This window comes from Falco biarmicus, chromosome 7, assembly GCF_023638135.1.
Source record: "Falco biarmicus isolate bFalBia1 chromosome 7, bFalBia1.pri, whole genome shotgun sequence".
NCBI classification, from domain to species: domain Eukaryota; kingdom Metazoa; phylum Chordata; class Aves; order Falconiformes; family Falconidae; genus Falco; species Falco biarmicus.
The window spans coordinates 7,252,796-7,269,812 of NC_079294.1; the positions used below are offsets into that span (position 1 = coordinate 7,252,796).

At 44.7% G+C, this 17,017-nt stretch overlaps 1 protein-coding gene across 21 annotated transcripts in view; it reads right to left on the bottom strand.

The window, feature by feature from the left end:
- NRXN3 (neurexin 3) overlaps positions 1–17,017 on the bottom strand; it is a 1,022,200-nt gene that overhangs the window by 384,313 nt on the left and 620,870 nt on the right. The gene's annotated exons all lie outside the window — the stretch shown is intronic.

The window sequence follows — 17,017 nt, forward strand, 5'->3', positions numbered from 1 at the left end:
TGGTAACACACAGTCTGTTGTTGACTCCCCCAGGGTACTGCCAGCAGTGTGGTGGGGATTGTGAGGGTGAAAGAAATCTGAGTGGTCTTCAGGATGACTAACTCTGAATCATTTGTTCCTGTCGTCTTCTCTGCATCTGATCTCCTCCTGCACAGAAATCAGAAGGCACCTATTCTGTGACAGCCCAAGCTACCAGAAATCCCCCAAAGAGGCAGAAAGCAGTATGTGATCAACAGAATAAACAGACACACAGGTGCTCTGCATAACACCTCTTCTTGCACTGAGATGCGTCTTACCCACCACCAGCCTCTACATTACATGTAATCCTCCGAAATGTAGCAGCAGGCAGATGAAAAGAGGACATCTGATATTCCTGGCTACCTGAAAACACGTTGTTCTACAAGCAGCAGAATGACAGAAATAAGTGAGTAGGAAATGAGGCTTCATGTTTCCCCTTTGTCACCCCCTCCCCCCACATCCACCGTATAACGTCACCACATCACCCTCAGCTCCCCCTTCATTCTCTCACACTCCCTCCTCGGATTTTTGTCATATTTCCTTACCTCCCTGTAACACCTTTCCCTTCCTTCCCTCCTGTCTCGGTTGGGCAAGGAGGGGGCAGCCTGCACTGGGGCAGGTTCAGAGCTGCCAGCCCGCCAGCTGGTGGACCAGCTCTTATGCCTCATCAGGGACAAGGAACAAGTTCTGTAGGAAATCAGGATCTCCAGGGCTTCAGTGCTCCTGTGAAATGTGGTGGTTGCTGGCCAGGCAACCAAAGGGGTGACAGCCAGACAGACTGATTGCAGAAGCATCATTTCCTTAGAAAACCCGACTAAAATAACACTGCATCGCCAGGCTAGAGCAGTATGGCCTCAAGCAGCGTGACAGCTGAAGTTGCAGGTTGTCAGCTTCTCACTGTGGGCAAGAAACCTTTTGTAGGAGGAGTAGCAGAGCCAAAGAGTATGGTATGAGGGCACGGGTAATTCACGTCTTAGATCTGCACTACATATATATGGTAATGAAGCACAGTTTAGTTAAAGGATGACAGAAATAGCAGCACCAGAAGGAAACCTTCAAAGGTGAGTAATTCTGTGCCACTTTGATCAAGCATTACTATCCATTGGAAATGGGGGATTTCATCTAGTGTTGGCAACAGGACCTAGACTGGCTAGAACACAAAGGCAGGGAGACTGCTTCTCTTCCCAGCCCGCAAACATTGCTTTGGTGTAAGAGCCAACCACTCAGAAACTGCTTGGGGAAGAGAAATAATTTATCTACTGCAGTTTGAGGTAGCAGGAAGATATTATACAGAAGTAAATCTCAAAACTAGTATGACAGCGTGTTTCCAGATTCTGGGGGGGGGGGGGGGAGGAGGGGAATAAGTGGCATGTGAGGGGAGCCCCCAAACCATCTGGCTATTTGTGGGTTCTCTGAGACGCTTTGATCCATCTCCAGAAACACTGCTGAGCTTTGAAGAACATAATAATGAGATTTTAATCTAAAGAAATACGTCCCTGAAAAGCTTCTGCTTTCAACAGAGGACCATCTCATCGTTTGGGTTTGCCTTTTCCCAGCAAGCTGTATTGCAACAAATTGCTCTCATTACTGGGTTTTCTTAGGTTGCTAGTTACAGGCTGAAAATAATATGTATCTAGATGTTTATGCAGAGCTTATTGTAGCTTAGGTTGCATAAGTCATGGTAAAAAAAGTTTATAGGGTTAAAATTAGACTAGACAAAGCACTGAGACTAACCCAGGCAACAATTCCACATGTACAAGTAGGACAGCTGGCATTTAGCAGGTATTTTTACCTCCATCCATCTTCATTTTTCTCCGCCTCTATCTCCCATCTTTGTAATTGCCCATCCCATCCTGCACAGGAACACACACAGGCTCACCCACTCACTCCCATTTCTTCTCTTGCCAAGAAGAGCATCCTGCGTGGGATTCAGTCATTTGTTGTCCACAGAACTTCTGGTGTGTGCCTCTCTAAATAGCTGACATCTGGAGGAGCTAGATGCTACTTATACCCTCCTTAGCACGATCAGATGCTGCTAAAGAATGTGAACAAAATGCCTCATTTTTTAAATATCTTCTCTTCACGCCCTCTCCTTCTAACAGTTTGTTGTGGTTTTGTTTTTTTCTTGGTATTAACAGTCCACTACATATAGTGATCATCTTTCAAAGCCGTTGTTCTCAGGGACACAAAAAGACCAATATAAAAGTATATACTGGTAATAATCAACTACTTCTGCTGTCCAGCACTCACTTCTATAACATATTCAGTGGTTTTTAGGAAGAATGTATCACTCTAGAACCCTGCTGTAGAGATAGGTACACAACCCAGGTACCCATGGTGGCATTCAAGTTCTTAAATTACCAGACCCCCTCCTTCATTATTCAACAGACATCTTTATTTTTACAGCAACTAAAACAGGGGGTTCACAGCCTACATAACCTTCTAGCTGTACAAATATGTTTCACTAAATGATTCTTTCTGCCTCACAAACAAATCAGGAGTCCACAATAACATGATCTTGTAAATAAACACCAAAAAGGAATGCAGAAAGGGGAAGATGCTACACTTATTTCCAGCATGCCTCAATTCCGAATGCTTGATTTTACAACAAAACCCAAAATCACTCAGAGCAGTTTTGTTGTTGGCTTTTTTAACATTCTCCCTCTCACAAATACCTATCTGTTCATGTGCATGTGTCATCTTTACTTCAATGGAGTATGCCTTTATTTAAAAAATACAGTTAGGACTATATACATGCCTCGAGTCACCCAGGCAAAAGAAACACAAAACAGCCAGCAAAGTGACGGGTAGCACAGATGCACCTAAATTGATTAAATTGCTGTTGCTAGAACACACACGCTGCAATCTCCTTCCCTTTTGGATTATTCAAGGTACCCTGTCATTCTTCTCCAAACCTTTCCAAAGCGTTCTTGTTAGCAGGTTGAGAGAATTAAGTTAAGTTGACTCACCAATATTAATAGGTGTCCCTAATTCAATAGCAGCATGTTCAGAGAATGCCACCTGCCTTCTCTTTAAGCAAAAGATACTGAAAAACAGCCAACAGCTAAAATTAGACACACCTGTTTTAACAGTTGTTTCAGCAGCTGGACACCAGGATGTGGATCAATAAGATTTACTCACAGCTTTCTCCCCTCAGAGCCCATAGTGCGACTTTAGTGCCTCATTCCATGTTTAGAGAAATTTGTGTTGCAGGGGACAGTGTGAATGAATCAACAAAGGTCAGGGTGCTCTTCTTCCCCATTGCTGGACCTCACTACAGTGCAAGAAAAACTGCCTATTCAGTGGACTATGGGATCAAGATATGCTGGTCTCGATCTAGTAGTATACAAGGGCAAGAACCTGAACCGTATATAAACCAATGCAGTGGTAAGCTGCAGGTATCATAAAACTGCAGGCTTGTGAGGTCTGTACCCTTCCATTTGCTGCAAGGAGTTGTCATTGCTGACAGTGGAACAAGGGAATCCTGCCAATTTTTTCTATTACTGATCTTGGAGTAATCCAGGCAACAAACAAAACCCACTTCCCCAGCATCTAAAGCACAACTGTCCCCCCAGTTGTCTTCAAGTTCAATGTGCAGCTCCACTGCAGTAACCTATGTTGTGGTGGAAAACACTGAGATGTTCTAAAAGAACTGACAGTAAAGTAAAAGACAAAAATCAATTAGATATTACTGAAATTCCACTTTAAGCATTAGCTGGAGCTGCTTCCAAGCTTCTATATCTGACTAAGTTGCTTGAGAATGCCAGTATTTTGTCCTGAAGGGAAGATGCTATTTCCTAAAGTGACTGTATTTCACAATCTAGTCCTGTTTGCCTTTTTCCCCTCAGGCAAAATCGGTTTATACACTGTTGTCCAGAGCCGTTTATTCCCAACCCAGTGACAACCCCTCTGGTGTGACTGTGGGACCAAGTGGTAACAGGATCAGTGAGATGCTCTAATGCTCTATACTATGAAGGAGTATGCAATAACAGGAGCTCCATGAACTTGCGTTGCAACTAAAAAAAAAAGACACGAGAGAATTCTCAAGACAGTTCTCAACGTAACAACAGGCCTTGTACTCTTAGAGTTCCCATATAAGCAGAAGCCATACATTAGTGGACGTAAGTGCACTCAGGTATACAAAAGTAAACATCTCCCAGAGCATGCGCTCATCTGTGCGCTCCCCTGGGATGGGTGCCTGTGGTTTCAAAGAAAAGGTACGTGCACATTCATGCATATAAATCCAGACAGGTAGAACGCACATCTATGGAGATCATATAGAATGTACAAAAAGGTATGCCAGCGTACAACTGTGTCCACACAGCTCTACAGCCAAGCGAGCAGCTGCCTCAGAGCACACTGCACATCATCTGGCTCCCATCAAACACACCTCAGATTTTCTCTTTCAAACAGAAAAGGGAGAGAGACGACGTGGCTGTCAAACCCAGTAATAAACGCTTGTCAAGAGCATTTCTGATGGGATCTAAAGGCACTTGGAGAAATGGGGCCACCACAGTCAAACTGCACAAGTTGAACCCAAGAGCAGTGAAGACAAAGAGAGATGGTGACACGAGGGCTTTTCCCCTCTTCCTGGAAAATAATGAACAAATCCTTCAGAGTGATTACTCTGTTACACTGGCTGGCCCTGCTCTCAACTCTGTATTAGACAGAAGACGCTCCTATCTTCCCTCAAATTAAATGTGCCTGGTAAAAAGCGATCAGAGATTGGCACTATAATTACCTTTCCTCATTAGAAAGAAAGCCCTGGACCTGACTGAATATGACTTCTCTGTCAAGGCCCCTTTTGGGCTGTAATAGTACTCAACCAAAATCAACGGGCACAACACTTCATGTGAACAAAACAAAGCAACATATCAAGTAATCTTGTCTTTTTATTTGCTTTTTCTAAGCCTGCTAAGTGAGGTGGGAAGGTGCCAAATTCCTTTTTAACTTGTATAAATGCATCTAAATGTCACAGAAGAGCCTTGTTAAGGGAAAAGCTTTCCAAATGTTTTTCTCTCCTGTATCTAAAATGGATTGCTCTTTTTTTTTTTTTTTTTTTCTTCTTTTTAGATTAAAAAAGACACACTCTCCCAGACCACTGCCCGTCACCATTCCTGGGGCAGCTGGCTGCAGCGCCCCGTGGCTGAGCTCCCCTGCTCTCCTGCAGCAGCACTCACCATAGTGCAGGGCACGGCTCTGTCCGGGGAAGCCAGGGAGGAGGGTGAGCATGTAGGTAACGACAAGGCTGAAAACTCCTCCAGCTAGGGCATGAGCAGACCTCAGGGACTCTTCTGTGACAGAACAGATGGGCTCCTTCATTCTTTTAAAACGCGTTTGAAACTTATTCGTTGCTTCGGTTCTTTTCTATTACTGTGAGCTTGAAGATGGTGTCTAATCCTGAAGAGCTGTGACCCTGGAGACTGCAGCCCTGCCACAGTGAGGGCAGTGCCGAGACCTTGCTGATGGTGCAGCCAGGACAGCTTGGTTTAAAAAGTGGGAATGGCTCAATCTTCCACACTGGTGCTCATACAGATATGACTCTTGTAGATATAGCAGGCTGAGAAAGATGGGTGGTGTGGTAAATCGTTATGGGAGCTGCGCGTGACAGCAGAGGAGGGCAGGCAGCACTGGGTAGCCTACAGAGTGGAGAATTAGGGAGAACTGCAGAGTCCGACTGTGCTTGGTGGCCTCAGTGAGTCAGCTCCTTCCCTTTCAGTACAGCCAGCCATGGTCCTTTCATCATCCCAAAGGTCACTCCTATTTCCTCGGTCTGGCTCATTCCTCTGTGTTCTCAGTTTAAAAAAAGGAGTATAAAACAGATCTTTGGACTATAGATCGCATTTCTGATTTTACCAGAAAGATGTCAGGAGAAGCATCCCGTTTTGTTCTGCTGTCAAATATAGGGCTCCCAGAAATTATCACATCCTATAGTCTGTTCAACAACACATGCTGCAGAATGGTGTTACTGTGCAGCAGCAGGAGCAGAACTGTGTTAAGGCATTACAGTATCCTGCACCACTGTCAAGTGAGATGTGTGGTACCAAAATGGTATGGCATTTAATCAGACAAAACTTATTCTCCAAGTCATTATATAATCTACAAGAACACTGCAACTAAGAGCAGTGCCAGCCACCAAATTTAGGAGAGCTGGCATTGCAGAAGGGGAACCTCGGCATCACTGCAAAGGTACCCTCTGCAAGCCACCCCTGCACGTGATTCCACTGCAACCTAGTCCATCCTTGGATCCTTCTGATGCCCAACTCAAGAGGGTCCTTCTACACTGGAAAAATGAAGTCTTCTCACAGGTCATTTTCCTTTTTCACCATCTGCCACGGTCTACCCATTCCCAAGCAGAAATGTAGGACTTTCCATTCCAGGCTGCAAGCCAGAAGCTCAGACTAGTAAAACTACCAGCTTCTCAAGTCCAATCTGGGAACTGGCCCCTCCAGTGCAGAAAGATTTTAATTTATTTATTGATTTTTATTTTTATTTTAGCACTACAGCATTTGTTTTATTTGCCTTTTCCTTTTCGATTTGGGGAAGGGGAAAGGAAAACTGGGGGGGTGTTTTCATGCTTTCATCTGTAATAGCTAGAAAATCTTTTCAGAAAAAATAAATGAGCAGATACAATGACACGCCGTGTGCCTGCAGGAGCTCAGATTTTAAGATACACATCAGACACCAGTGGCCTCAAAATTAAATTATGCACTAGCAATAAAAAGACATCTCACATTTAAAAACAAACCAGGATTCTTTATCAGTGAATATTTCAAAATCTCTGTTCTGCAGAAGAACGTCCAGGTGTTTGCCAGGCAGATATAACAGAATGCTGCTTCACTGGAGCAGTGTTTAATTGCTGTGATTATTTAAATATGCATCTATTTGCCTTTGGATTGAAAAAATAAAAAGCTAAAGTAGAGTTGGTTTGCGGCCCCCCTGCTAGTTACTAGCATCTAGGTAAATGTACTACCTCATTCTAGGTAAAACTTCGGTAGGCGGCAGTGCTTGCCGTTGCACTGCTTTGACTTTCCTGAAACTAACCTTCCCCCAGGAATCAGACTTCTTCTGTCTTGCCTCTCCTGTCATCACCCACCTCTTTCCTTTTTCTTTTTCCCTTCCTCATCTCCCTGTTTCATGGGCTACAAGGGGACAAGGAGCAAGTGCACCAGATGCACAACCCTACTGCTTTGCCTTGCTGCTGGGGGCACTTCTCCATTTCGGGAAACAGTCCCACTTCACTACTGCTGGCTGCCACCTTATTTGCATGAGAATGAGCTATGCAGCCACGTTACCTCTCCTTTTCTGCAATACCATAGTCTGCTGATGAGCCCGAGTAGTTTTAAACAGGGCTAAGCTTTCTCTCGTGCCCTCTTGCAAGCTTGGTGCTCTGCCAGGCAGCTGCAGAATGGATGCATTGCATGCTGAATATTCCCCTCACGGCAGGCCAACAGCGGCTCCGAGGGGGAGGCACATCCAAGCTCCTGCAGCTAAAACCTGGCAAAAAGAATGAGCTCTCCTGCTGCCTTGAAAATGATGGATGTACACAGAGGCTGTGCACAACCTACAGCCATATGATCCCCCATGCTGTCCCCTGGAACCCGGTGCACAAAATAAATTGCCACACAAGGAAACATGCTCAGGAGCACTGACCTGAATGCTACCTGGAACAAGCAGCAACGTAAAAGGTAACGTGACGCTCCTGCACAGGATCAGCCTTTGCTTGTAGGGTGTGTTTATAAGTCTACATATTCATATATTAGATTCATGGCTGGCATATTCAAGGGGATGGCAGGAGATAACGTGGCTTTTTCCATTTAGATAGGATTAAAAGCTTTTACGGTGGTTCAGTGCTTCTTGAGAAAAACAACCATTTCTCCCACAGATCTCAAGAGATAGCAGGTTCCAGTCTATCTGGAAATGGTGGCAACAGTCCTTCTTTTGATACTTCCACTCTAAAAGGAATCCTGTAAAATTATATCTATTTTCTCACCTTCTAGGAATTAACCAGATCAAATATGCTTGACCACCTGATGAGAGGGAAGTGTTGGGTTGGTTGTTTTTTTCCCCCTAACTGTAATATCTTAGACCTGAGAGAAAAGTTGACGTCACATCCAGCAGTAGAGACGAAATCACAAAAAACTATGCCGTTTAACCTCAGCAGTCCCCTTGCAAAAGCAGCTATAAGAACCCCTGGCCAGTGTGATCCCAGCAGCCCACATATAATTCACCTCCATGATGTCCTCAAGCAAGAGTTAGGCATTTATAGTAAATCACATACTAAAAACAATTTGTGGCCTGCTAGCAATGAGAAGGCACGCTGCTGGTGAAGGTTAAGGATCAGCACAATTTTGTTGTGCCAGATGTGCCAGACATTCAAGTAAACCTCTGCTTTTCCTGGGGACACAGCCTGACATGATTACATAGTACCACTGACACCTCGTTTTCTGTATACTCGCTAATTGGGCCCGTTAACAGATTTCATTGCAGTCACAAATACTGGCATAAACAAACATTTGGCTATATTCAACTAAGTTTTTGAAAGTTTTGTAAATCCCTCATGAGCTGCAGAAAAAACTAGGGTTTGCTGGTTAGTAACGTATGCCGGATTCCTGCGGAACACCCAGCTACACGGTGGCTGCAAGAAGAGACCGCGGGCTCTCCTGCTCCAAAGCTACTGCCTTAGCTGCAGAAACCTCATCTCCCTAAACTGAGGGGCATGTGAAGACCCTGGCATGCTCGGAGCAGCTCTGGGTCTATCCACTACAGCAGCAGAACACTCAGCTTTATTCTACAATGAACGCGTAACCCAGAAAACACACAAAAATACCAGTCCAAAATCCACAACTCCACAAAAAAACCCCCACTGTGTACTGCATAGGAATGGTTTATATTTGTCCAATGTATGGTATCAAACTATTCCAAAGGGCTTCAGTGCCACAAAGTACATAGAAAGCAAATATGAATGACGTCCAGCTTGCAGAGCGCAGAGCTGAGGGTGTGGAGCAGTCTCTGCCCCAGCCATTAGATTGGATTCTCTCCCATCCTACTAACAGCAGCAACTGTTATTTTTAATATTGTTGATTTCCAGGCATAAATTCTGGCACAAATACAGCATAAAAGCAGCCTCTGGCTTTCATGCATGTATGTTTTGATACAGCCTCTAATTACATGATCACACGCTTCTTTCTTGGACGTGACCTTTCCTTCATTCAACACACAGGAGGAATAACGCCGGTGAAGGTGTTGTTACCTGTTACTCCATTTTATCTTCGTTGCTCCATTTGTGGCCCCTTCTCCTGCATGGTATGCTAACCCTGCTCTGAAGAATAATTCATTTCCACATGGGCTTTCCTGTGGTGCCACTCAGCAGAGCACTGGACTGTTTTGCAAAAACTAATTACTTTGGACAACACCTTTCTGAGGCGATAGGCTCATTTTACAAGTGTATTGCTCAGGAACAGGGGAGTTAAGTCAAAATGCCCACTAGTATTGAATGTGCAATTTCAGATTGGAAATTCTGGCTACATAGAGTGCTTAGCACCTTATGGCACTTTCCACATTTGAAGCACATTTAGTGCTGACTTAATTGCTGTTTTCAGGGCTCAATATTGTTTCCATCCAAGCTATATGATCTCAATTTGGGGACCGGAACACAAGGAACACATAACTCAGGGACTGCCTGAGAAAAAATTGATTTTAGTAACTTACCCAACGTCATACCATGACCCTGGGGAAGTGAGAAGGATGGACAGAAGAAGGTGCCCTTAACTGATGCTTTGCTCAAGAGGGCTCCCTCCCTTGGAAGAATCCCCCACCTCAGTCACTACAAGGCAGTCGTTTTGAAAGCAGACGCCGAGTTTATGCCAGAAGCTTTTTTTTTTTTTCTGTGCATGGCATGGGGAGAAAGTCATAGGGAGGACATAATGAATAAAGATGTTACCCAAGATCGGATAATAAAGCCCATGCCAAAGGAGTACAGGGTTCACTGACACTAATTTTTAACTGCTCGATTTTGGATTGTCCCCTGTCCTTTCAGATTTGTTAAATATGGAACAGTCGTGGGGTTTATATAAGTATTTATGTATAGATAGATATATTTGTAAATACAGACATACAAACACATACATATACACATAAAACCACAGCGTTCTTTGAAACTTACTTAAACTTTGAGTGAGTTCCTTTTGATTTAGGGGGATGCTACCATATCCACCAGCATTTCTGGTTTACATTTTTTATTGAACAAATCTGGAACTGAAAACTAGATTTCCTTCAAATTCCCCTACCTGCACGATGCAAGGAAATGAAAATGCCTGTCAGCAAAAGTAATGTGTTTAATACCATGCCAGCCCTAAACATCAGTAGAGATTTCTGTGTATTGCAGATAATTCTATCACCAAGCCATATTGCTCTGTGATGTGCTTTTATCTTTGCTGTAGGATAATATCAATATTTCAAGCATGAGCAAAATAATGTTTTATGAGATTGATGTGGGAAAATACAGTGACAAGTACATAAAAAAGGGCAGAGAAAAATGCCAGGTAGTCATCATAAATGCCTTCCATTCCCACCAGAATTTGTCTAGTTTATCCAATTCTTATCAACAAGTTGAGGTCCACTGGGGCCCCAGTGACTTTGATTACATTTCCAGTGACAAAGAAGAACAGCAAGCAAAAGAGAGCATAGATAATGGGATGGGGCGGCTGTCACCTACATCCTAGAAGCCTAGAACTTTACAGGTCAACAAGCCATACTTTGTTAAACTTTTAAATTAAAAAGAAGTGATTTGTAAAAGAAGGAAATAGAACGGGGGGAAAAAAGTAGTGAGCCATTTGCCATAGTGCACACGTGCCTGGCAAAGGTGAGATCATGCAGGGCAAATACACCCAGGGAACAACCTCTGCAAACCCACGACAATGCCCTGAGCAGGAGCTCCCTGGACACTGCTGGGACCTGAGCATGGAAGTGCCCAAACAAGAAGTTATCTTTGTATGGCTCTGGCTGGATGAATTCTTCACCTCTTGCCTACCTCTGTAAAGGACTCAGCTCTTCTAGGGAAAAGCTCTCCATTCCAGATACAATTATACCAAGGAAAAAAAAAAAAGCTGCTTTCCCCCCGTACAGCTAAATGGCTATCTGCGCCCCACACTGGCACAAGATATAAGCTTGTTTATATAAGCTCTGCATGTAACTCTTCTGGCAAATCCACCAACAGAGACCATTTGTCATATTGACTTTTCTTCCTCTGGGGCTTGCAGTTCCTCCCTGTTTGACAACAGAACTGATGACTATTACTTAACCCCTTTCCACATTAACACTGCAGCTGTTCAGTCAGACTGATGTTTTAGTATAGCTCGATGTTAGGCCCCTCAATATCTGGGTGTTGAGCTGAAAACCCTTACAAGAACCTGAGTTTGAGGGAAAGAGTGAGCAGCACCCGCTGCAATCAGTTTTAGAACTCGCTTTCAAGCCATTAAAATGAAGGTAATCAAAACCACCAGTTCTGTACATCCTGACTGTTTCAATTGGAAGCAAAAGGAAATCTTGCAGCTCAATCTTTTCTAAAGCACCCTCTAACTCCACTGTCCCCTTTTCTCCAACTCAACATGCTGTCCCCGAGGACATTCTGATCATTTTTAGTCCATCTGGAACAGTGCTCATTTCAAAGCCAATTTGAATGAAATGCCTAAAAATCTCTTAGAAAATAATTCATAATAACACTGTACCTTTTATGATGTTACATTACTACCAGGCAGTAAATTCATTTATTTCCCCAAATCTCTTACCAACTTCTTTTAAATACATAAATAAAAAGGGGAAATTTCAGTGGATATTATTTCACAATATATGGATCTGAGATATTTTAATAAGAAATGCATCTCCAGGCTAAGAGGTATGAATTGTACACTGAAGGGAATGGTTTAATACACTGTTTAATGCTATCATCAAAAGTGATGATAACATGATGGCTTTTATACATTTTAACATTTCTTTAGAGCTGGAAAAAGTGAGAGTGAGAACCATATTTGTATATTAGCTAAATGTCAGAAGTGACACTGAACCAGCCAGGTGGCACATAGCTCCCATAGCACTCCCTCTCCCTGACCAAAAAATATTACCTGAACAGAGAGATCCAGGGATTTCCTCTGATAATGACCTTCAGAGAGAACATCTGCCTCTTCTGCATAGCCCAGTAGGTCATGCAGAATGACTGACGCCTGCTGTGTCCTCGCATCATCTCCTCTTGCTCCTAAGTGTGGTGTGTATTTTCAAAAGCTTTGACACGTAGTCAGGGTACGACATGTTGGTAACAGCATTTGAAACTGGAGCAAGATAGACAAGGTACTCCTGTCCACCAGGGAACAGCCCGTGACCAGCAGAAGTCCTAAATACTCTTTGCTGGGCAGAGGGATATGCAAGAGACCATGGTTTGAGAGAGACCAGCTACTGCAGCCATCAGTGTAAGCTCTGTGCAAGGACCTGGAGACACCTCCTGAAGCATGGGCAAATAGATACTCAACAACACCGTAGCACCATTGAGGATGAAAATAACCCTTAGGAGAAGGAAAAGATTCCTACCTTAGCTATAGCCTTTCTAGCAGGACCTTGCCAGGAAAAAAACCCTCAACTATATAGCCTAGGATTGTACAAAAAATCTTTTAACGGTGTATGCTTATCTTTTTTACAAAGAGGTAGTGGGGGCAGTAACATGAAGGCAGCAACCCCCTTCAACTGGCAGCAGCCCACTGCAAGCCACCCAAGCCTTGATGCTCCTCCCTTTCCCAAGAAGCAGAAGGAAAGAAGCGGTATTTTCTGGAAGCAGTCCTGGATGCCCCTGAGAGAGATGCCTCTGCGTGAGCCCAGGACTGCAACACTACCAAGTTTTTCACTCCATGGCCTTGAAGATGGGATGATATTCAGGGCCTATATGGGAATTCCCAGGAAAGGATACAAGAATTAGCTCTGGGGCATTGGCTATACAAGGGGAGGCTGAGGAAGTGATGTCGCACTAGCTTTAATTAGTCCAGAATGCAAGACTTACTGTTGTGTTCTCAGAACCCCACCAGGCTTATGGTATAGGACCTACTATGCTCGCATAGCACACACCAGTTTAATGTATTCCTATGGACTCAGGTTGTCCAGGTCAGTCCTAAATCTTTGAGATACTGTTGCAAAAGGAGTGCTTTTAGATTTCTAAAATACCATGTAAAAATAGGGTTAGCCTTTCAGTGTCCTGTAGCAGGTCTGTGCCTAAATTGTGCAGGCTCTGGCAAAAAGTATTAGCTCGTACGTAAATGTTTTCTCTTGCTTTTTTATTCTTCCAGTGAACAGGCAGTCCCTAGGGTCCTGTTAACTACAAACAGTAAAGACTGCTTGCGCTTGTCAACAGAAACAGGATTTACACCTAACAATAAAGTATTCTGGCACCTTACAATGGGTATTTGTTCTTAGCTTTATATTCCTTAAAAGGGATGCTGGCACTTTTACACATTCACTGGAGGTAAATGGGGAACACTGGAAGCCACCCTGTGCCCAGTCTCTGGAAAACAGGGACTTTGCTCATGCCATGCCACACCACTGTCTTATTGAGGAGACAGCACCTCCAAATAGACAGGCAACATTTTCCCAGTCAGTGTTTGGGGATAACAAGCATATAGGACAACTTTCCGATTTCTCTTACGTCGGGTTCCTGGCAGAGCAGCAGTTCCCCTTCTCCTCCCAGTCAAGACCTCTGGTTCCCATGGCAGTGGAAAAAATGTAGACTAAAATGGTATTGAGAAAGCACGGGTGATTGAAATTTCAAAGAGGGAGCATATGCCTGATATAGGTTCTCATAAAGATCAAACACAGCCTACGTGTAGCTACTGACCTAAAGTATGTGCATCTCCCTTTCCTCTTGCTAGGGACTGTTTTCTACATGGGAGAACTCAAAAAGCAGATGTTTTTTCCAGGCTGGAGTTGAAGGTTGGAGCCTCCTCCTTTTCATAGCTTCATCTCCTTTTATAGATGAACACTCCTGACCAAGTGTTTTCATATCAAAATAAGTTTAGTGAAAAGGTCAGGAAAGTCTAGCCCAACATAATGTCGAACCTTAGCATAGGGATGAAGAAAAAAGAATTTCCAGGATTTTAGAAAGTACTAGTTCTTAGTTCTGAAGTACACATGTGTGGAGGGGCAGAAAGGGCATTACACAGGCCATCTGAGTTTGTGAGCTGCCCTGTCCTCCCCTCACTTCCCTCTCCACACACCTCAGCCCTTCCTCCAGTGCTCCTGTGAGTGCTTAGACATGGCTTCTTCCAGAACTGACCTACAGTTACTTAAATGTGTTGTCCTGGTTTGGGCTGGAATAGAGTTAATTTCCTTCTAGCAGCTGGTGCAGCGCTGTATTTTGGGTTTGGTATGAGAACGACGCTGACAGCACCCTGATGGTTTAGCTGTGGCTGAGCCGGGCTCACCCTCAGTCAAGGGCTTTTCAGTTCCCCGTGCTCTGCCCGTGAGCAGGGGCACAAGGAGCCGGGAGGGAGCACGGCCAGGGCAGCTGACCCCAACTGGCCAGGGGGACATTCCATACCACAGAGCGTCACGCTCGGTATAGAAACTGGGAGGGAGCAGTTGGCCAGGGGCCACCGATCGCTGCTGGGGGACTGGCTGGGCATCAGTCATCAGGGGGTGAGCAACTGCCTTGGGCATCACTTGGGGTCTTCCCTTGGTTTCATTCCTCCCTCTCCTTCTCCTCTTCATTACAATGATTATCGTTATTGTTGTTATTATTACTTTATTTCAATTATTTAAGTGTTCTTATCCCAACCCATGGGTTTTACCTTTTTCTGATTCTTCTGTCAGGGTTATGATACGTAACACCTTACCTGTGGCAGCACATGCTCCCTGTTGTGGCATTTACCATCCCTGGCACCTGGGGTACAGCTACCATTGTGCTGTACCTTATAATACTGGCTTATGATCCGATAGAATCGCCAGCCATGGTGACGAAACTGATCTGGTATGTGTACTCAGCACTGCCATCACCTCTGCACTTCGGGGGCCATTTAGTGGGAGCTATTAATAATTACACCTTATGTCTTTTCTCCTTAGACAGCCAACCTGCAGGTGAGACACCTTCCTATGTCTTCCCTCCTTCCAACATCTTCATTCTCCTCCAAGCTAATCACAGAAGTGTTTGAGAATTTTGAAAACTTGAATATCCTTGGGATGTTGAGACCAGCCGATGGCTGGTCCTGGTCCTGTGGCTAGGCATGCTGAATGCAGTTCAGATCTTGTTTAGTGTTAAGCAACTGCCTGCGACTACTCATACCCCAGCAACAGGCACTGCTTCTACTTCAGCCCCCGCAACAAGCATTGTAGCTACTCAAACTCCAGCGACAGCCACTGCGGTTACTTCAAACCCCAGCACCTGGCCCTACAACTACTCAGACGCTGGTGATGGGTGATGCAGCTGAACCAGAGGACCAACCCATGTCAGTATCAGTCAATCCTATACATAGGACGAAATGGACACGAAACACAGGACAATGAAGGGCCATAACAGGAACAAGAGAAAGAGGCAGAACAAGAGGTAACCACCCGATCGCGATGCCTGTGTGAGCTGCAGGATATGCAAAAGGATTTCAGCTGTCATTCAGGTGAGCACATTATCACCTGGCTGCTCCAATGGTGGGATAACAGGGCTAGTGGCTTGGAATTAGAGGGTAGGGAAGCCAAGCAGCTGGGATAACTTTCTAGGGAAGGGGACATTGGCAACACAAAGTGGAAGAGGGTCACAAGTCCTCAGTCTCTGGAGGTGACTCCTGTCCAGCACGCAGGAAAGGTACCCCTTCAAGGAAGATGTTATATGTCACCTAAGCAAGTGGACCACAATAGAGAGAGGTATCTGGTACCTGAGGGAATTAGCCATGCTAGAGATGATTTATTATGACCTGAACAAGGTGCAGTCACCCACAGATCCAGACAAAGTCCAATGCACATGACACACAACCCACGTGGTGGAAATTTGTACAGAACATACCATCATCATATGCCAACTCATTGGCAGTAATAAGCTGGAGTGATGAAGCAGCACTGACAGTGGATGAATTGGCTCACCAACTCCAGGAACACAAAGATAACCTCTCTTCCTCCTTCATCTCGGCTGAGGAGAAACTGGTCCAGCAACAAAAGAGCATGGATCTGACTTCCCACCTGTACAAACCCACATCTCAGCTATTAGTAGTAAGCACCCTTTTGCTCAAGAGGAAGGGTATAGGAGGCACACACCACAGGATACCCTGTGGTTTTACCTACAGGACCACTCTGCTGGGTGGATGTTCATAGGGAGGGTCTCCTCTGCACATCATGCAACTGATGCTACGTGGAGTAAGTGAGTTTCACTGATCACGCAAGCTCAAATAGGAAACTCCAGTCACCCAGGAATCTTGGAAGTGATCATGGACTGACCAGAAGGCAAAGGTTTTGAAGCGTCATCAGCGGAGGAGATGGGTGTGCTGAAGAGGCCCCACTGATAAATTGCCAGAAAACAGGCAGCAATATCCCTTGTTTACTGGTGGGTCCTGCTGTATTGTAGGAAAGCACCGGAGATGGAAGGCGCCTGTATGGAGTCCCCTATGGCAAGTCGCAGAAACTGCTGAAGGAGAAGGTGAATTGAGTCAGCTGGCAGAGGAGAAAGCCATCCAGCTGGCTTTAGACATTGCTGAATGAGAAAAATAGCCAATACTTTATCTCTGTACTGACTCATGGATGGTAACACGTGCCCTCTGGGGGTGGTTGCAGCGATGGAAGCAAAGTAACTGGCAGCACAGAGGTAAACCCATGTGGGCTGCTGCATTGTAGTGAGGTATTGCTGCCCAGGTGGAGAACCTGGTTGTGAAGATACATCACATAGATGTTCATGTGCCCAAGAGTCAAGCCACTGAAGAACATCAAAACAACCAACAGGTAGATCTGGCTGCTAAGGTTGAACTGCCTCAAGTGGATCTGGACT